This window comes from Hypanus sabinus, chromosome 4, assembly GCF_030144855.1.
Source record: "Hypanus sabinus isolate sHypSab1 chromosome 4, sHypSab1.hap1, whole genome shotgun sequence".
NCBI lineage: Eukaryota > Metazoa > Chordata > Chondrichthyes > Myliobatiformes > Dasyatidae > Hypanus > Hypanus sabinus.
In genome coordinates this window covers 21,525,024-21,546,258 of record NC_082709.1, presented here as the reverse complement: position 1 = coordinate 21,546,258, position 21,235 = coordinate 21,525,024, and the positions used below count along the sequence as shown (strand labels likewise).

Here is a 21,235-nt window from a genome sequence, read left to right as displayed (position 1 = left end):
TGACTGTGCAGAGTACCGCTGCCGGCAGCCCGAGGAGGGAAAGTTTGTTTTCTCTCTTGCCCCGTTTGTTTCTGACAGGTCCGGAACTGCTAACCTGTTGCCACCGCAACAAACGCAATCCCACTTTATTCCACCCAAAGTTTTGACCGCAATCGCAAAAAAACAGTACCGCAGCAGCGTCGCTACTAAACATCGCATTGTGCCCCGGATAACTTCAAGAATTTGTGCGTACGAGGGTATGGTGGTGATTAGCGACGGCGAAGGTCAGCCGCCACCCACTCAGCGCCCACTCCCACTGAAACTTTACTGCGCTGGTCTCAAATCTCCAAGGTTTCCGAACCTGCTGGAGTTTCGCAGAGAGGCAGCTGACAGTCAGCAAAACCCTGGCGCGTCCTTCGCTAAAACACAGCGTGTTCGGAGAGCGCTACTGTGTAGCCGAAAGGAAGACGGCCCGTTTCCTACCAAAGTGGCCCTTTACAGGAAAGTGAGGTTAGCACTTACTTAAAATGCAGTTTGATCACCGTGGGTGTTTTAACAAAGTAGTCGAAACTATTCCATTCGCTTTGTTTATACTTCGCTAGCAAAGGTATAAAACTAGACGGACTACATTTGTTGGTGAATTGGATGCTCGCAATGAAGGACTTGTCAATAACAGTGTATGGGGGGGGGGGCTGAAGGAGCGCGGACTAATGTAATATCTTTGCTGGATTTTAACCTTGAATAATACTTGATAACAATACAGCCTTCTCGTTGTTGTGGCGTACTCGCCGCCAGCAAGCCAGAATGGGGTGAATGAAAATCTCATGGAGCGTGTTCTGCTCAATGAGAGGGTCAGCCGTGCAGAAGGGGCATTAATGTTTCGGAGGATTTTTTTTAAAGAAAGTTTCCCCATTTTTCTTCACTGAAGGTTAATGCCATCTCAGTACTTATACTGAAATTAATAAAGAGATTTAAAAACATTTACGTCTTCAGCAAAAGAACTTGTATAATCAAGTGCTGAAGAGATCTTGGATACTATGAGCAGTTATGGTGATTGGATTTTTCTTTTCCGATTCAAGGTACTTTGAACTTTTCAACATATTTTCGCCTTTCGGCTTTACTTCATTCCATTATTCCTTATCTGGGGAGACAGGTGAGGGTGCAGTTCCCCAGTCTCTCTCAAGCTCTAAATCAGCTTCCAAGAGGCAGTCCAAAGAAACTTGGCGGCCCCTCCCACTGCGAGAGAGAGCTTTTCCGAGAGGAGCGTTGCGACCTCATGCCGGGGCCGTATCCTTCGCCCACACTCTTCTGCAGTGCATTCTCGCAAATTCGTTACCTGGGATGGTGTATCCGGATTCGGTTGACAGAAAAACACGCTGCGATCAACGCATTGTTCTACTTCTGTGGCGGAGGACATTCTCATCTGCATTACTATCAGGCAGCTCATTCTTGGTGTTGGCAAGGGAAGGGTGTATTTGTTTGTCTTGATGGGCAAATGTGAGATTACTGTTGCAGATTTCTCAAATATGATGATAGATACAATTAAGAGGTTATGACGTTTAAGTTGTCGAAAGATCTTGGTGATTTTTTTTTAGGACAGGCTGCTTTAATTCAAAAAGACGGCGAAGTCTGCAGAGGCAGAGAGAGGGAGAATTACGGATTTGAGGGGTTGGAGCCTGAGAAGGAAGGGGGAGGACACTGGAATTGAGGTGGGAGGAGGGGACGCTCTAACTCAAACTTTTCATTTGCTCATTACCACCTTTCAGCTCAGTGGTGCAATGCGTCCACCAATGTAATACCTCTAACGTGTGGGTTGGACATGGATCTGATTTGTGTTCCAACAAATTACCTGACCAAAATTAGCACAATGATACAGATGTCAGGTTTTCCTGGTCCATAAGGCTGAATATTTCAGGAAGCGCTGAGGTCATAAAAGACCAGCAGTTTTACTTGCAGGTGGACACCTAAGGATGGAACTGGTTGAAACAGCGGCCAAAGCTTTCTCTTTTTACAGGCACCAGCGGTGTAGGGAAGTCGATAACAACTTACACCCAGTATAGTTGTGGACATAAATGAAGGGGGGAAAGGGATGGAAGAGTTATAGGAGATCAACTGATCACCCTGACTTGAGTCAGACTGAGGCTCTCTTCAGACAACACACACAAAGTGCTGCTGGAACGCAGCAGGCCAGGCAGCATCTATAGGAAGGAGTACAGTCAACGTTCTGGGCCGAGACCCTTTGTCAGGACTAAGTTGTCTGATCATTGACCAAACTTGATAAACCATGTAACATGTGGACAAGACCTCTGCTACAGAGAAACCCATGACCTCACTAAAGTACTGGGAGGATGGGTTGCTTCTGTGGAGCAACTAATTGCCCACTGTCACCTTTGGATTCAACACATTGGGGAATTAGATTCAGGCAGATATATCATAGAACATTTACTAAGAACTTGTATGTTTGTGGTGTATCTTGTGTTTCAAGATATCTGATAGGCCGCTGAAGAAATTTCCAGATACACTCACTGGAAATTAATAAGTGACTGCAGACAAATTTTAGCCTGAAAGGTTAATGCCGGAAGAAACTCAGCTGCAGAAGATATCCCACATTGGTTGAGGAAGAGATGTTGAACAGGACAATGAGAGGACCTCTTCCTCCAGAATAATGCCCTGATGTAGTTTATATTTAGCTGAGTGAGTGGGTGGTAGTTTGGCATAGTACCTGATCCAAAAGCTGGCACGGCCATTCCCGCAGTAGACTCAGTTTTTCCCATCTCTGGTATGCTCCCGTGCTGCTAATCGGCTATTTTTATCATTATTCCCAGCAACAGGGAAATAGCAAGAAATTGTACAAGGAATGTGCTTGGGGAAATTGCTCCCAAATAACCACATCTTAATCACTGAAGCCACAGCGAAGCATCTATTTCATCATTAACCTTCATAGCTTCTCCAGTTGACCAGCTTGAGGCCCAGCAGGAAACTTCTATCCCTACATATAAGGTCTGATGCCTGATTGATGGTCACAATATTTCCTCTGGCTGTGATGCAGAACTCCTGGCATATCTGAATCATTGGTTCGAGATGCTGAAAGTATGTTCCATGCTGAACGAGTAGATGAAAAGCCAGAGCTAAAACATTACCATCATGTACCACATTGCTGAGCAACTAATATCTTTGGAGTCTCCTTAGTTCCTTAAACTATTTGTTACTGCCCCAGGGATGCTTCAATTAAAACTCCCTTTTGGGAAATAGTACATGCAGAGATATACTTACCTGTTGCTACATGTTAACTTTATTTTTAAAACTACAGACAAGCTCTAATAAAAAATAAAGCCCCAAAAGGTTTCTACAGTTCCCTTTCCCAAATAGGAAAACAGCCAGCTATTTTTTTTAAAGTAATCCTTCCAGCAAATTAACTCCATTAAGAGTGATGCAGTTCATATTTCTATGTTAAATGGAATGGAATGTAAGTGAGTGCAGGGAGTTTCCTTGGGAAAAATTTTTTGGGAAATCAGGCCAGAGAAAAGGCTGAGGTGACAATGGGGGAGAACTTTGTGATCAGTGACCACTGTTCTTCTAGTTTTAACTCTGTCCTAGATTGGGACAGATCTAGTCCATGTGTTCATGGGGCGAGGAAAGCATTGATTGTATTAGACAGGAACAGGCAAAAGTTGATTGGACTAGGTGAGAAAGGGACATGAGGCAAGTTGTGGCTTTTAAAAGTGGGATACAAATTCTGGGTCTGCATGTTCCCATCAGTTTGAAGGGAAAGGCTGGTAGAAGTAAGAAGTCCTGGATGATGAGGGATATTGAGTCCCTGGCCAGGGAAAAGGAGGCATGTGTCAGGTATGGGCAGCTGAGGAAAAACTGAATCCCTGGAGGAGTATAGGGATTCGGGGATATCTAAGAAGGAAACAAGAAAGAAGGCAGGAAACAGCTTTGACAAAGAAGATTAAGGAGAATTCAAAGATATTATATCTATCAATGGAAAAGGAGTAACTAGGGAGAGAATAGGGCCACTCAAAGACCCAAATGGGCATCTATGTGTGGAACAGCAGGAGTTGGGCAAGGTTCTCAATGAATGTTTATTCTGCTTTTCCATGAAGAAGACCAGAGCTTGAGACAGTTAATATGGGTGTATTAAAGATTGTCTTCACTGCCATGGAGTAGTGCTGGGCATCTTAAAATTATGAAGGTAGGTAAATCTTCAGGATCTGATCAAGTATATCTGTGAGAACTGTGGAAAGCAGGAGGAAAAAAATTGCAACCCTGCCTGAGATCTGCATCATCTTTAGCCACAGTTGAAGTGCCAGAGGAGTGGGGAGTGCTTAGTTTGTGTCTTCACTTAAGAAGGGCTTCAAAGAAAAGCCTGAGAACTGTAGATTAGTAAATCTAACATCGGTGGTAGGTAGGCTACTAGAAGGGTTTCTGAAAAGAAGATATACATGCACTTAGAAAGATGGGTTAATTTTGGATAGTCGGCATGGAATTTGAGTAATCATGAGGGTAGGGTGGTAGACATAGACTCTGTGATTTCTATAAGGCCTTTGACAGTGTTTCACATAGTAGGCTGCTATGAAACACATGGCATCCAAGGAGAGCTTAGATAATTAGATACACAATTAACTTAATGGTAGGAAGCAGAGTTTAATGGTGGAAAGTTGTTTTATCACACTGGAGGCCCATGGGAAAATAATGATCTCCATAGATCCGTGCTAGGCCCATTACTATTTGTCACCTATATCAAAAATTTGGATGAGATATACAAAACATGGTTAGCAAGATTGCAGATTACACTAAAATTGGTGAAACTGATCATCATGAATTACGGTGGGATCTTGATCAGTGGAATAAATGAGCTATGGCATCTCAAATGGAATTTACTCCAAAAAAGTGTAAGGTGCTGCACTTTTTTTTTACAAAGACAAGTTAGAGGGACATGGGAATACAAGTATGTGGTTCTGAAAGTAGTGTCACAGGGAGAGGGTGATGAAGAATGTCAGGCACACTGGCCTTCATTAATCAAAGCACTGACTGTAGAAGCTGGAATGTTCTGGTCAGATTTGGTCACCGTTATTAGATAGCTGCCAACAAGTTGGAAAGAGTGCAGAAAATGTTTGAGGATGCTGCCAAAACTTGGAGGATTGAGTTATCAAGAGGTTAAGCAGCCCAGACCTTTATTCAGTTGAGCATAGGAGAATGAAGGACGAACAACCTATAAAATTATGGTCTATTTTTCATTTTGGAGAATCAAGGGCCAGAGATCATAAGTTCAAGATGGTTGAGGGAAGCACATTTACAACAAATAAAAGGCAGTTACAAGTGCATGACTAGGAAAAACTTGGAGGGAGATATGGGACTAGCCGGGATGGACATTTTGGGCTCCATGGACCAGTTAGGCCAACGTGCTTCCTGCTGAATGCACTTTGACTCTGATTTCACACTGTATTAAGTGAAGACAACTTGTGAGTAATGATTATAATTAGAAATAAGTCTTACAAACTGCACACAGCATGTTGATGTTTAGGGTTGATATTATTCCATTTACCCTCTAATAGGACTTGAGTTTCCATAACCAAAAATTGCATGGTTTGTTTCCGAATCCTGATAAGGTGCTTAATACCTCTTCCTTCACTTTAAATGTTCAGTTATATAATTTAGTTTATAGAGTTTCCACAACTTAATGTAGGTTAAAAGGTTGGCACAGCATCATGATCTGAAGGGCCTGTAGTGTGCTGTAATATTCTATGAATTGGAAAGTCTGATGTTTTGCTTAATCAATTCTCTTAGAAACAAAAGGCCCTTCGTATTCCTCCCCTTCCTATAGGAAAGTAATAACTAAAGTGGCTGATTCAAAGACTTCTCATGATGCACCTAAGCCAAATAATACTGGAGGTGTTAACTTGACGTGTTTTACTGGTCAAAATCTGCCCCTTCAGGCAAGTATTTCAAAGTCCGAGATTGGCTCTGTAATGTGGATTCCTGGTTATGCTGTTGATATTCACTGTGGGAACTGATAGAAAAAGTTGGTAGCAGCATGTGTTCTGGACTGAATGAGCTTTGTAAAGTTCTAATATTTCCTTTGCGACCAGGAAGAATTCCAGGACTGAAAAGGAAAGCCTATTGTGCTCTTTATTATGGTTGACTCGAGGGGTGGGGGGGGAATGCTGTCTTCACCTTGGCCCAAGGTCACCTGCTGCCCTGTCAGCCTCTTGCCAGTCCCACTGATGTCCATTGGACATCAAGCAGGGGAATGGTTTATAATAGAATGGGCCCCTCATGAGTAACCCTTGGGCTTTTCTAAGTCCACATGGCCTGAGTTGAAAATCTGGACCTTGACACCATTGTTCTTTTAATCTTATGTAATAAATGATGTGGAGTATTGCACTTCAATTTTGTGTGTTCACTTGGAATGTTTGACATTTAACCTGGATATTATTTGAATGTGATGGTAAAGATATTTGGATTGCACAGATAACATTTTTGGAGGACCTGTATGGCATTGATTTATCTATGTGTTGGTATGTGGTTGAGGGTGAATGTTGCCCAAAATAAAGATATAATTTCAGGTGCCTTAATTGTTACAGAGGATTCTTCAGTTCAAGTTCAAGCTACATTCAGAGCAATGGTACATAGATAAGGAAGTTTTGCTCTTACTAAATATTGAGCTAAAAAACTTAATAAATATTAAAGACATGTTTTAAGTTCAAATAGTAGAATACATTTGGCAATTTAGGAATGTGACTGAAAAGATGGGATTTGTTACTAGACCCACAGTGAGAGCCTATTTCACTGACAATCATAAACATTCTCAAAAAATGTTTACTTGGAATAAAAGGAACAAGTAACTTTGGATAAGTAACTGTTGACAATTTTTAGTGTTGTAATAACATTACTATGTAGAAAATGAATGCCTCACAAGTTTCCAGGACTTTCCAGTCAATAATTACCATTTGCTCATAATCTACAGACGTTAATAAACAAATCATGTGTAAACATTGACAGTGTTTGTCATTTACAAAGTAATGCAAGGAAATGGCTATTTGTACTCATCTACTAATACACTTACTGATGTATTAGCAAGATCACAGCATTTATATAATACCAGTTCCTTGTTTAGTTTATATTTAAATTTGGAAAGCACACAAAAAATCTGAAACTCAGTCATAAACATAGAAACATTATGATCAGTGTTGTCAAATTATTTTGTGATCCTTTACATTTACTAATCAGATCACCAACCCGTTAAATATTTCAAAAGATTCACTATTAGTGATAAATATTTTTGAGCAACAGCAAATATTGCTAACTTCAGTTAGCAATATTCTATTTGCATCTGAGGAAATCTTGTCTATGGCGTATGTATAGACTACAGCACCAATGGAGTCCGTATTCTAGGTAAAAATGCCATTAACTACAGAGCTAATGTTATATTAATCATTTACAGGACATGCATGTCACTAACAAGGACAATATACCCTTCTCATTGCCCTTGGTAGTGAATTGCCTCCTTGAGCTGCAGTAAACTTCCTGATGAAGATAATCCCACAAAACTATTGGGTTAGAGGGTTAGAGGATATAGATGCAATGATGATGAATAAAGGGTGTTAGCCTTCCAATCACAATAGTGTGAACTTGGAAGGCAATCTTCAATTGGCCGTCTGCCCAAACCCATGTAGCTGCTGCCCTAGTCAGTCTTGGTGGTACATTTCTAAATAGACATTGAACCCATGAATGCTAGCTCATCACTTTATTTATTTATTTTTGCAGTACTTCAGAATCAGATTTATACAAAAGTCTCTATCGATTTTCCTTCTCTATATCATGTATTGCATTGTACTGCAGTTGCAGAGTTGCCGTATTTTACCAATCCCCCCTCGCTGTGAAAGGGGGCATCTCTTTTCGCCTTTTATTAAAGCAAGAGGGGGAGAGAGAGTCTGTGGCGTGCTGAATGATTAGTTTGTGTTATACTGCAGATCATGATCTTCATCAGGGACTTGCTAGTGCATGCACGGTGGGTGCTGATGTTTTTTGTGGAGGTGGGGGGGGGTCATTGCTGCTGATTGGGGGGGAATGGGTTTCTAACATTTTAACTGCCATTATTTCTTTGAGGCGCTCTTCTGTTTTCATGGATGTCTGCAAAAAAAAAATTTCAGGGTGTATATTGTTTACAATTCCCTGATAATAAGTGGAACTATTGATATTAAAACTGGTTCTGATTCCGACAGAGGTCACAAGTTTGGGAAGTGCAGGCATAGCAATCAGGGCAAGTAACTCTGGTGCACACAGCAACCAGCGTGTGCTAGTCGTGGGAGAAGTAAAGATTTGCAGGGTGGGTGGAATCAAGTGGGTTTTTGCTCTGTGTGATTTCAAGCTTCTTAAGTGTTGCAGTCACCCAGACAAGTGGAAGGTGGTCCAAGTTGCTCCTGATTTGGCCTTTTCGACAGGGAAACCTGGACGTGAGCCACTTGGTACAGAATATGGAAGCTTTAATCTGCTCAGCCGTGGTACTATTTAGCTGGTGTGGATAAATTTCTGTTGAATGATACTAATTACCATTCCATCTCCTTAACTCCAGTTACAGAATGTGGGGGATTCAGTTTTGATGTTGTCTGTGGTAGAACATCGGCAGACATGGATTAGACCAAACATTTGGAGATGGTCATTCTCTAAAGCTTGAGATAACTTTTTGTTTATCAGTAATATTGCATAGGTTCGGGCAGGTCGAAGGCCTTTTTCTGGTCTCCACTTGGAGGGAATTGTATTGAAGTAACCGGTGATGACGGGGCCAGGATCTGCCCTCAGGAACTCGTACTTAGTCTTGCTAGAGTTTAAATGATTGACTTCCAACTAAATAGGTTTTGATTGAGATGGGATAGCAGCCAATGATGAGTTTTCCTGGTTTTCAGCATTTCTTGATGCCCAATTGAATTAAATGTAACCTTGACTTCAAGGGCAGCTCTTTATTTTATCCTGGGCCTTCAGCCTCAAATGTCAACTGCTTATTCCAATCCATAATGCTGCCTGACCTGCTGAGCTACTCCAGCATCTTGTGTGTATTGCTCTCGATTTCCGGCATCTGTAATACCTCTTGTCTCTCCACCCTGCCTGTGGAGACTAGCCCTTCAAACTCTTGTGCTGGGTTAGGACTAACTGTGTATTCTGAGCTGGGGTGGGTCAGGGCATGCTGGGGCAGATCAGTCTTTTATCAGAGTCAGAATAATTTGTTTAGTTTTACTGCATGTGTCCTCTTCTAAATCAACACTTGCTATCTTTCACCTGCGTAGTGTCCTGACTAAAATTTCTTCTCTTAGGCTGTAGGTATTTCATTTTAGCAGTTCTGTAAAAGCAGTGGGTTCTGCTGGTAGATTGTTTTGATTTTTGGCCAAAAGATAAGGGGCTCTGATGTCCAACTTGGGCATGTTGTCAGCCAATCGGGATGTTGGAATTGGGAGAAGGTTCTAGAGAGAACTGGGGGGGGTGGGGAGTGAGATTTGAGGTGAACAGTGTGGCTCATGGGTCTTTTGCGGCGGGGGGGGATGATGCAGGGAGGACAAGAGGGAAGATGGCTGAGGATGCCATGAGAAGAGTATTCACCCTTGCACAAAGTGCTTTGTGAAGATGAATGGCTTCATGGAGGGAGGGCCAATACTACCAGGAGATGGACCTCGAGCAACATTTGGAAGGTGGTGTGTGCTTTCATGTAGACCTTGTATCCAGTGCATGAGTAAAACAACAACTTCAAGACGAGCTCCAACTTTATGTGCATATTTCTACTAGGTTAACTGAAATGGCCCCTTTTTATTTTTCTTTTTCCTACTAACTGTTCAATTAAAGCTGAAATTTGTAAATATACTTAATTTTATGTGGTGTACGATCTTATTTCCTGCCGACTGACAATTGTGTATAAGCAGTGTTTACACAGCATTCACCCAAATCAAGATTTCTTTAATTGGAACATCGTGGCCTAGACATGTATTGTTTATGCAAGGTGACCTTCTCACTGTGGAGCCTCACAGCTGTCAGCAGAGTTGGCTAACGAGCCAATTTAGCATCCAAGCTTAGTTGGGGGGGGGGTGGTTACACCTCCTTGAGCAGATCAAAAGCACATTTGAAATTATTATAGCCACTCAATGATCTAGTCAGATTGGATGTGGTCTTTTTGATGATGAAAGAGTGAGAGCGATGTCGGCCTCTGAGGTTAAAGGTTATGATGTCGCTTCCGCTATTGTCCCAGAGCGACTCTTGTACACCAAGATCTGAGCCTATAATAATAAACTTTGTGATGATGATCCTTTGAAAGATTGTTGTTGGGTTGTGGAGTGGGAGGATTATTCCACTTAGTCGGCTCCATCATTAGCAGTAGCCTCCATAGTATTCAGGACATCCTCAAGGAGTGAGGCCTCATGAGGCAGCATCCATCATGAAGGATCCCATCACCCAGGTCACACCTTGTTCTCATTGCTACCATCAGGACAGAGATACAGATGCCTGAAGATACACACGCAATGATTCAGGAACAGCTTCTTCCACTTAGCCATCTGAATTTTGAATAGACATTGAAGCCATGAACACTACCTCATGACTTTTATTTCTATATTTTGCACTCCTTATTTAACCATTTAATATATACTTTAATTTAGTTGTTTCTTCTACTATTTTGTATTGCATTGTACTGCTGCTGCAAAGTCAACAAATTTTGCAACATATTCCAGTGATATTAAACTGGATTCTGATTAACATCTTTTTCGGTTGTGGAAGGTTCAACCCAACTGGAGGTCAGAATATTGAACTCCAGAGCAAAGGTACTGGTCCTTGCACACTGGACGTGCTGTTTTGCCTACTTCCTAAGAGGGCTTGCGCGCATGTGCAAATACATTCACCACTATGGCAATCGCCTGAATACATGGCAGATTTGTGGCATGCATCTGTTTCGATTTTAATCCCTGATTTGCAACAAGATGGCAGAATTGCTTCCAACACAATTTCAAGGCTGCATTTCATTTGCCTCTTTATTTCTGATTTCCTCCAATCAGCTAAGGTGACAGGAAATGGCTGCTGCATTTAAGAATTTTAATATTAATTATACATTACAAATACAAAATTCTTTTCAATCTCTTTTTATATGTGTAAGTATATGGAGACTTTTGACAAATCCTTAATCACAGTAAAAAGAGAAAAGACATCAAATCATTTTTCTAAAGCATTTCTCAATCCACGATTGATTCCAATTGTTGAACATGCATTTTAGTCAAGGAAATATATTTGTGTTAGAGAAGCAGCTTTGACTGACATGAATGTGAAGCGACCACACACATGGTGAAAGATCAATTAGCTTATTTTTAATGGGGTTTATTACTACAATGCTACAACGTGTGAATTTATTTGTGTGTTTCCAATTGAAATGATGTAACTGAAATAAGTCATTGTGCTGTTTGTATTTGATGTCATTATAACAAAGTGGCATGCATCTGTTCCTCCGCTCTACCTCCCCAGCAACCAGAATCTAATGTCTTAATTCTAATTGCTTATTATGCCTAGCATATTTAAATACACTTGATTTCACTGTTATAAAAGACCATCTGAATTTATAATATACCCCCTTATTCTTTTATTTAAACTCTTGCTGGGAAGGAACAGCACTGTGGCCAAGTCTGAAAGAAAAATGACCCTGAGTGTTGCTAAATTTCATTGAAGTGTGTAATGTCTGTCTGCATTGTTTCTGCTTCACTGTTCCCTTCAGAGACAAATTGCTGAAAAATCACTCTGGTGACATTTAACCAACCAATTAGGGTGCTTCAATATTCACTGCAGATTCTTAATCGCAGAATTTAGCATCAACATATGTTTGCAACTTTCTATAATGAACTACAACCAGAAACTACATTTAGTATGTGAATATTATAATCATTCCTCTCAAGATACATGGGTGAACTTAGTAATGATGAACACTCTAAATCAATTAGAATATTGCAATCCAGTGAGTTATTTTTGAAAACTGTCCTAGACAGTCTAGAATGTTATTACCAATTAGCCGAATAGGTTAGAGAGGAAAAACTGTGGAGAAGATGCCATGCATGCCTATAGTTCATATTTAACCAGGTTCAGATATTGCTGTATATGGGGATCTTCATCACAATCCTGATAAACTAGAAATGAGCCAAGTTGATCAGTTTTACTTTTGTAGTATTCATAATATTAATTCTGATCATGTTGTGACACAACCCTGTGCATTATTGTTGAAATATTTTTCCTGGATGTGACGTTGAATCTCTCCAATGTTTTTATTCAATATCTCTTGGTTTTTGTGAAGGGCATAGATTACATTTTTGGGTAAATGCCAGGTACTGAGAGTACTTAGAAACTCAATAAGACTTGCAGGTGCTGGAAATCTATATTACAGGAAATACTGGAAATTCTCAGATGATCAGTTGAAGGCTGTGGGAAAACACAGTCAACGTTTCAGGCCAGAAGTCTATTCAACAGATTGGTGACCTTTCTGTACTTTGGCCTACTGGACAGTGTCCATGTGAGCAGCGATCATAAGACTATTCTATTCTAACATGGTTTTAACATATCTTATTCACTCCCAACAAAAGTAGATGGACAGCCATAAGGATTGAAAGCCATGACTGTTGTGGTTGTCTTCACAATTTTCAGTGATGGGGTTACAAAAATGAGTCTCTGAGAATGCAAGGAATAGTTCAAAGTAAACTTATTATTGAGATAAATATCTGTCACCATATACAGATTAATCCCTGAGATTAATTTTCCTCTGGGCATACTCGGCAAATCTAAAGAATAGAAACAACATCAGGATCAATGAAAGATCAACCAGAGTGCAGATGATTACAAAATGGCAATAAGTAATGAGAACATGAGATAACAAAGTAAAAGTGAGATCATTGGTTGTGGGAACATCTCAATAGATGGGTAAGTGAGTGTAGTTACCCCTTCTGTTCAAGAGCCTGATGGCTGTGTCCTTGAACCCAGTGGTACAAGTCCTGAGGCTCCTGTACTTTCTACCTGATGGGAGCCACAAGAAAAGTGCATGGCCTGGGTGGTGGGAATTTCTAATGAAGCTGCTTTCCTATGTCACTGTTTCAGGTACATGTGCTCAGTGGTTGGGAGGGCTTTTCCCACTACCTTTTCATAGGATTTTTCTATTTGTAGGCACAGGCATTTCCATACCAGGCAGTGATGCAACCAGTCAATACCCTCTCCACTACACAGCTATAGAAGTCTGTCGAAGTTTTAGATGTCGCGCTGAATCCTCGCAGACTCCTAAGGAGATAGAGGTGCTGCTGTGCTTTCTTTGCAATTGCAATTGGGTGCTGGATCCAGGCCAGGTCCTCTGAAATACTAACAGCCAGGAATTTAAAATTGCTAGCGCTCACCTCCTCTGATCCTCTGAGGACTGACTCAAGGGCCCTGGTTTCTCTCTCCTGACATCTAGAATCAGTCCTCTGGTCTTACTGACATTGAGTGAGAGGTTGATGGTATGACTCCTGTACGCTGTTTTGTCACCACGTTGGATTTAGCCTCTGAATGTGATGTCATCACCAAACTTGAACCTGACATTCAAACTCTGCTTAGCCAAAGTCATAGGTATAAAGCAAGTAGAGTAGTGCAGGGGCTCAGCACACAGCCTTGTGGTGCACCTGTTCTGGTGGAAATTGTGGAGGGGATGTTGCCAATTTGATTGGGGTCAATAACTGAGGAAATCCAGGATCCAGTTGCACAAGGAAATATTGAAGCCAAGTTCTTGGAGCTTATTGATTAGTTTTGAGGGAATGATGACTGAGCTGCAGTCAATGAAGAGCATTCTGATGTATGCATTTTTGCTGTTCAGGTGTTCCAGGGTTGAATGAAAATGATATCTGCTGTAGAACTGTTGCTCTGGTAGGCAAATTGGAGCAGATCAAACCTGACAAAACATTTCATCACTGTGGGTGTAAATGCTACTGGGCAACAGTCATTGAGAAGAAGCAGACGTGTCCTTTGAGTCTTTTCTACCATTCAGAAAGATCAGAGCTGATGCAGACTTGGCCTCTGCTCCATTTTTCTGCCTGTTCCCTTTAACCCCAGACTCCCATATTTATATTTTTTTTTGAAAACTATCTCAGACTTGGATATCTTCAATGATTCAGTCTCCACAGTTCCCCAGAAAATTCAAAACATCCAGTTTCTTCTAAGAGACAAAATTCCTGCTGATCACCTTAAATTTGTGACCTCTATTCCAAAAATACTGGGGGCGGCACAGTAGTGTAAAATTATTAGGGCAACACAGACTCCTGGCTCAATTCCGCTGTGGTCTGTCAGAAGAGTTTAATACACGGGGACCATGTGGATGCTCTGGTTCTGCCCCTCCCCCATTCCAAAGACTGAGAGTTAATTAACCTTGGCAGTACTTGTGGGCCGCCCCCGAACATCTCAAAATAATGCAAATGATGCACTTCACCATATCTTCAATTATACATGCGACAAATAACACAAATAAAGCTTATCTCTGTCTTTAATTTTTGACAGGCTTAGAGTAATTTTTTTTAAAAGAAAACAAATGAATACAAATGAAAATATCATTCTGTGCTGAAATTCCATACTGACTAATTTGCACATCAGCAGAAGACTGAATTGGGCTTATTTTGTAGATTGAGTGCCTATCAACTGGAATAGAAGCATAGAAAACCTACAGCACAATACTGGCCCTTCAGCCCACAAAGCTGTGCTGAACATGTCCCTACCTTAGAAATTACCTCGGGTTACCCATAGCCCTCTTATTTTTCAAAGCTCCATGCACCTATCCAGGACTCCCTTAAAAGACCCAATCATATCCACCTCCAACACCGCCCACAGCACATTCTACGCACTCACCACTCTCTGCATAAAAAAAACTTACCCCTGACATCTCTTCTCTACCTGCTTCCAAGCACCTTAAAACTGTGCCCTCTCGAGCCAGCCACTTCAACCCTGGGAAAAAGCCTCTGACTATCCACACGATCAATGCCTGTCATCACCTTACACACCTTTATCAGGTCACCTCTCATCCTCTGCTCCAAGGAGAAAAGGCCAAGTTCACTCAACCTATTCTCATAAGGCATGCTCCCCAATCCAGGCAACATCCTTGTAAATCTCCTCTGCACCCTTTCTATGGCTTCCACATCCTTCCTGTAGTGAGGCGACCAGAACTGAGCACAGTACTCCAAGTGGGGTATGACCAAGGTCCCATATAGCTGCAATATTACCTTTCAGCTCTTAAACTCAATCCCATGATCAATGAAGGCCAGTATACCGTATGCCGCCTTAACCACAGTCAGCCTGCAGAGCAGCTTTGAGCGTCCTATGGACTCAGACCCCAAGATCCCTCTGATACTCCACACTGCCAAGAGTCTTACCATTAGTACTATATTCTGCCATCATATTTGACCTACCAAAATGGACCACCTCACACTTATCTGGGTTGAACTCCATTTGCCACTTCTCAGTTTTGCATCCTATCAATGTCCCGCTGTAACCTCTGACAGCCCTCCACACTGTCCACAACACCTCCAACCTTTGTGTCATCAGCAAACTTACTAACCCATCCCTCCACTTCCTCATCCAGGTCATTTATAAAAATCACGAAGAGTAGGGGTCCCAGAACAGATCCCTGAGGCACACCACTGGTCACCGGCCTCTATGCAGAATATGACCCATCTTCAGCCACTTTTTGCCTTCTTTGGGAAAACCAATTCTGGATCCACAAAGCAAGCTCCCCTTGGATCCCATGCCTCCTTACCTTCTCAATAAGCCTTGTATGTGGTACCTTATCAAATGCCTTGCTGAAATCCATATACACTACATCTACTACTCTACCTTCATCAATGTGTTTAGTCACATCCTTAAAAAATTCAATCAGCCTCATAAGGCATAACCTGCCTTTGTCAAAGCCATGCTGACTACTCCTAATCATATTATGCCTCTCCAAATGTTCATAAATCTGCCTCTTAGGATCTTCTTCATCAGCTTACCAACCACTGAGGTAAGACTCGCGGGTCTATAATTTTCTGGGCTATCTCTACTCCCTTTCTTGAATAAAGGAGCAACATCTGCAACCCTCCAATCCTTTGGAAACTCTCCCATCCCCAATGATGCAAAATCATAGCCAGAAGCTCAACAATCTCCTCCTTTGCCTCCCACAGTAGCCTGGGGTAAATCTCATCCAGTCCTGGTGACTTATCCAACTTGATGCTTTCCAAAAATTCCAGCACATCCTCTTTCTTAATATCTACACACTCAAACTTTTCGGTCTGCTGTGTCATCCCTACAATTGCCAAGATCCTTTTCCCTAGTGAACACTGAAGCAAGTATTCATTAAGTACCTTTGCTATCTCCTTCGGTTCCATACACACTTTTCCATGTCACATTTGATAGGTCATATTCTCTCACATCATATCCTCTTGCTCTTCACGTACTTGTAGAATGCCTTGGGGTTTTCCTTAATCCTGCCCGCCAAAGCCTTCTCATGGCCCCTTCTGGCTCTCCTAATTTCATTCTTAAGTTCCTTCGTGCTAGCCTTATAATCTTAAAGATCTATTATTACCTAGTTTTTTTTAACCTTTCGTATGCTTTTTTTTCTTGACTAGATTTACATCAGCCTTTGCACACCACTGTTCCTGTACCCTACCATATTTTCCATGTTCATTGGAACATATCTATGTAGAATTCCATGCAAATATCCTCTGAACAGTTGCCACATTTCTTCCGTACATTTCCCTGAGAACATCTGCTCCCAATTTAAGCTTCCAAGTTCCTGCCTGCTAGCCTCATAGTTCTCTTACTCCAACTAAATGCTTTCCTAACTTTTCTGTTCCTATCCCTCTCCAATGCTATGGTAAAGGAGATAAAATTGTGATCGCTATTTCTAAAATGCTCTCCCACTGAGAGATCTGACACCCGACCAGGTTCATTTCCCCAATAGCAGATCAAGTACAACTTCTCCTCCTTGTAGGCATATCTACATATTGTGTCAAGAAACCTTCCGGAACACACCTAACAAACTCCACTCCATCTAAACCCCTTGCTCTAGGGAGATGCCAATTGATATTTGGGAAATTAAAATCTCCCACCACAACAATCCTGTTATTTTTACACCTTTCCAGAATCATCTCCTTATCTGCTCCTCCATATCCCTGTTACTATTGGGTAATCTATAAAAAAAAAATACCCAGTCAAGTTATTGACCCCTTCCTGTTCCTAACTTCCACCCACAGAGTCTTAGTAGACAATCCCTCTATGACTTCCTCCTTTACTGCAGCCGTGACACTATCTCTGATCCGCAGTATCATGCCCCCACCTCTTTTGTCTCCCTCCCTGCCCTTCTGAAACATCTAAAGCCTGGCACTCGAAGTAACGATTCCTGCCCCGAGCCATCCAAGTCTCTTTAATGGCCACAACATCATAGCTCCAAGTGCTGATCCACACTCTAAGCTCATCTGCTTTGTTCATAATACTACTTGTATTAAAATACACATCTCAAACCAATGGTGTGAGTGCGTCCCTTCTCTGAAACCTGCTTACCCTCCCTCTCGCACTGTCTCCAAGCTCTCTCTATTTGTGAGCCAACCACCTCTTCAGTTCGATTCCCCCCCCCCCCACAGCAATTCTAGTTTAAACTCTCCCCAATAGCCTTAGCAAACCGTCCTGCCAAGATATTAATCCCCCCTGGGATTCAAGTGCAACCCGTTCTTTTTGTACAGATCACACCTGCCCCAAAAGGGGTCCCAATAATCCAGAAATCTGAATCCCTACCCCCCTCCTCCAATCCCTCAGTCATGCATTTATCCTCCACCTCATTCTGTTTCTATACTCACTGTCATGTGGCACAGGCAGTAATCCTGGGCTGACTACCTTTGTGGTCCTGCTTCTCAACTTCCTTCCTAATTCCCTATAGCCTGCTTTCAGGACCTCCTCCCTTTTCCTTCCCATGTCGTTGGTACCAATATGTACCACAACCTTCCCACTTCAGGACATTGTGGTCGTGATCAGAAACATCCTGGACCTTGGCACCTGGGAGGCAAACTACCATCCGTGCTTCTTTCCTGCATCTACAGAATCACCTGTCTGACCCCCTAACTATAGAGTCCCCTATCACTGCTGCCAAACTCTTCCTTTCCCTACACTTCTGTGTTGGGTATGTGTTGGTCTTTCGAGTAATGGTTCTGTATGCTTATCTAAGAGGTGTTTCTCACTTTTCTGGTGATTGAGGATTGCTTAATGAGAGTAAGCAAGTTGCCAGTGATGAGTATTCTGCGTAGTCACATTCACACTGCAGAAGGGCACAGTATCGAACAGGGCAAATACTATTCTTCGGCTTCCAGGACCACCTTAAAGCAAAGAGCTGGAAACTCAGGAGATGCACATTTCAGCATCAGCAACATTTACTGGCAGTATCCAGCTGAAGTTGTGACTTGAGCTCCAAGGAGATTGAAGTAGATGGAAGCACCAGATTTCTTTCCTGGGCACTTATTAATCTGTATTGTCCTGATTTGTGGCCAGGTTCAGGAAGTGGTGGTGACACTTGGCAACTTGACAATGTCAGTGTTGTTATTTTAATGTAGACACATTTTCATCTCATTGATTCTGTTCAGCTAAGTCTTGGCCCACCCAGAAAATCCAAACGCAGCAGGCGTCCTGTGGTAAATTGATGCTTTCTCCTTGATTTTTATCCTGCTGCCAACTGTCTACATGTATTGTAAGTAAAACAAACAGTTAATTGGGATTGGATGCAGAGACAAAATGGGACTTGTAAGCTCAACAGAATGAATTTATACAATGTGAGAGACAGAATCAAAATGGAAATTGTTATTGCACGCAGGAGTATGGTGATTTCTTTCACGGACAGGGTTGACTAGTATCTGACCTTTCAATAAAATGATTATGGGTCACAAAGCTTTGGTAGTTGCATTTGAGAACTTGGATGGTCTGCCTGAGGCCAAGCAAGAGTTAAAATCTCCAGCTGCAAGGAATACTTTTTCAGTAGCCAGAGCCCCAGACAGACCTGGATTACAGCTGGCTATAGGCTCAAATCCCAAGGCTGACAGAATCTGACAAATATTTGGCTGCTACTTGGGATGAATATGCAGATATATTTGGAATATGAGCTGAACTCCTTTATTATTCTTTCAACAAGATGTATTTTTACTAAATTTGATTTAAAAAAAAATCCATTTGAAAACAAAAGAAAAAATGGTTCGGTCAGTCAGGGATAATAGAGAGCACATTTTAAATTGGTAGAGTGTGTTCAACCCTGATGCTTTACAATTCATTTCAATCGTAGCTATGTGATTACCACAGCCTCACATCATTACAAAGAGTGCAGATTTTCTGATTTGATTCATTGAGATACAGTGCCCTTTGACCATGCTGTCCAGTAATCCCCCCGATCTAATACTAGTCTAATCACAGGACAATTTACAATTACCAATTAAGCTACCATCAGGTATGTTTTTGGACTGTGGGAGGAAACCCATGCCATCATGGGGAGATCGTACAAACTCCTTACAGGCAGTTGCGGGAATTGAACCAGGGTCACCGGTACTACTAACCACCATGCAACTGTGCTGCCTCACTTATTTGAAGAAATTCTTTCTGCATGGCCCAGATTTAGTTTTAAGGTTGTTCGTAAACCCACCTTAAGAAGTTTCTGTTTACTCTATTGTAATTGTAATTAGCTGTAAGAATAATAAGGTTGTAATAGTAAATGATTTCAGCTTCCCTTAACTCTCATCAAATAATATGTTGATAGCCATTCAAAAGATGGGGCAATACTGAACCCTTGACTGGGAAAGGAAACAGTTCAAATGACAGATGTGTCACAGGGGGAATCTGCTTAAGTCTAGTGATCATAATTCTATTAGTTTAAAAATAGCTATGGAAGAAGATGTGACTGATCCACAAGTTAAAATCTTAAATTGGGGCAAGACAAATGGTGAAGGTATGAGGCAGAACTTGCAAGTATTCATCAAGAGATTTTTTTTTGTGGGAAAAGGTACTTCTAGTGGGTGAGAGAATCTTAAAAGTGAGGTAAGGTAGAGTTCAGGGACATCACGTTCTTGTTAAAAGTGAAGGCAGTTCTCACATGATTAGGAAACCCTAGTTGATGAGGGATATTGAAGAACTGGTCAGGAAAAAGAATGAGGAGTATAACAGGTGTAGGCATGTGGATCAAGTGAATCTTTCGAAGAATGGGGGATGTAGGCATATACTCTGCAGGAGGGCAGAGGAGAGCATAAGCTCTGGTTGAGAAGGTGAAGGAGAATCCTAAGAAATACTCCTTAGTACGTTGAGAGCAACGGAGTAACTAAAGGGAGAATAGATGCCCTGTAGGATTAATGTGGTCTTTGTGTAGAGCATGGTTGAGGTTTTGAATGAGTATTTATCATCTGTTATTACTGTAGAAAAGTCATGGAAGATGAGGAATTAAGATGTCTTAGATATCCTCATTACAAAACGTGCTAGTGGCCTTCAAATGTTGGAAAAATCTACAGGATCAAGTGTATCCTTGGACGTGATAGGAAGCTAGGAGAGAAAGTGCAACGGCCCCGCTGGAGATATCTACATCATTTTCAGCAAGGATGAAGTCCTGGAAGACTGGAGGAAAGCTGATGTTGTGCCTTTTATTTAAAAGAAGCTGCAAGGACAAGCCAAGGAACTACAGGCTGATGGGCCTAACATCTGTGGTGGGGAACGTCACTGAGGGGGTTAACCATTGCAGTGAAATACTTTTTAGGCATTCCTGAATTTTTGAAAGTGACATTTGAGGAACGTATATTACTTCAAGTCAATGGAATTAGACTTAGCGTAGGTCTTGAAGATGTTGGTGGCTTGGTCAATTTTGGAAGCACTTCAATGAAACTGAACTAAATTTTTACAGTCCACAGTTTAGTGGAGGAAGTGCATTTTGTGCTGATAGGAGTGACAGTTATATGGGCCACTTCATAAATGGATTCAGACCTTTTCTTCAATATTCAAGCTAGTCATAGTCTTCCCGTTAGCTCAAAAGACAGAAGAACTCTGCAAGTCAGGGGGTGAATTACTTGCTGCAGAATTCCATCTTCTGAACTGCAATTGGAGCAACAGTATTCGTTCGGCTTGTCCACAAGTTTCTGCACAGTGGAGATTGCCAGAGTGTAGGTGATGGTGAAACTAATGACTGTGTTGCCTTTGAGTGTGTCAAAGAGTACAAGACATTCCAGAATACAGAACATAGGACGGG

The 21,235-nt window shown here is 41.6% G+C and overlaps 2 protein-coding genes across 2 annotated transcripts in view; one reads left to right on the top strand and one right to left on the bottom strand.

Annotated features, from left to right (window-relative positions):
- Positions 1–21,235, top strand: part of mylka (myosin, light chain kinase a) — a 334,126-nt gene that overhangs the window by 764 nt on the left and 312,127 nt on the right. The window lies entirely within an intron of this gene.
- The window catches only part of LOC132392430 (tetraspanin-6-like), a 119,814-nt gene that overhangs the window by 54,306 nt on the left and 44,273 nt on the right, over positions 1–21,235 (bottom strand). The window lies entirely within an intron of this gene.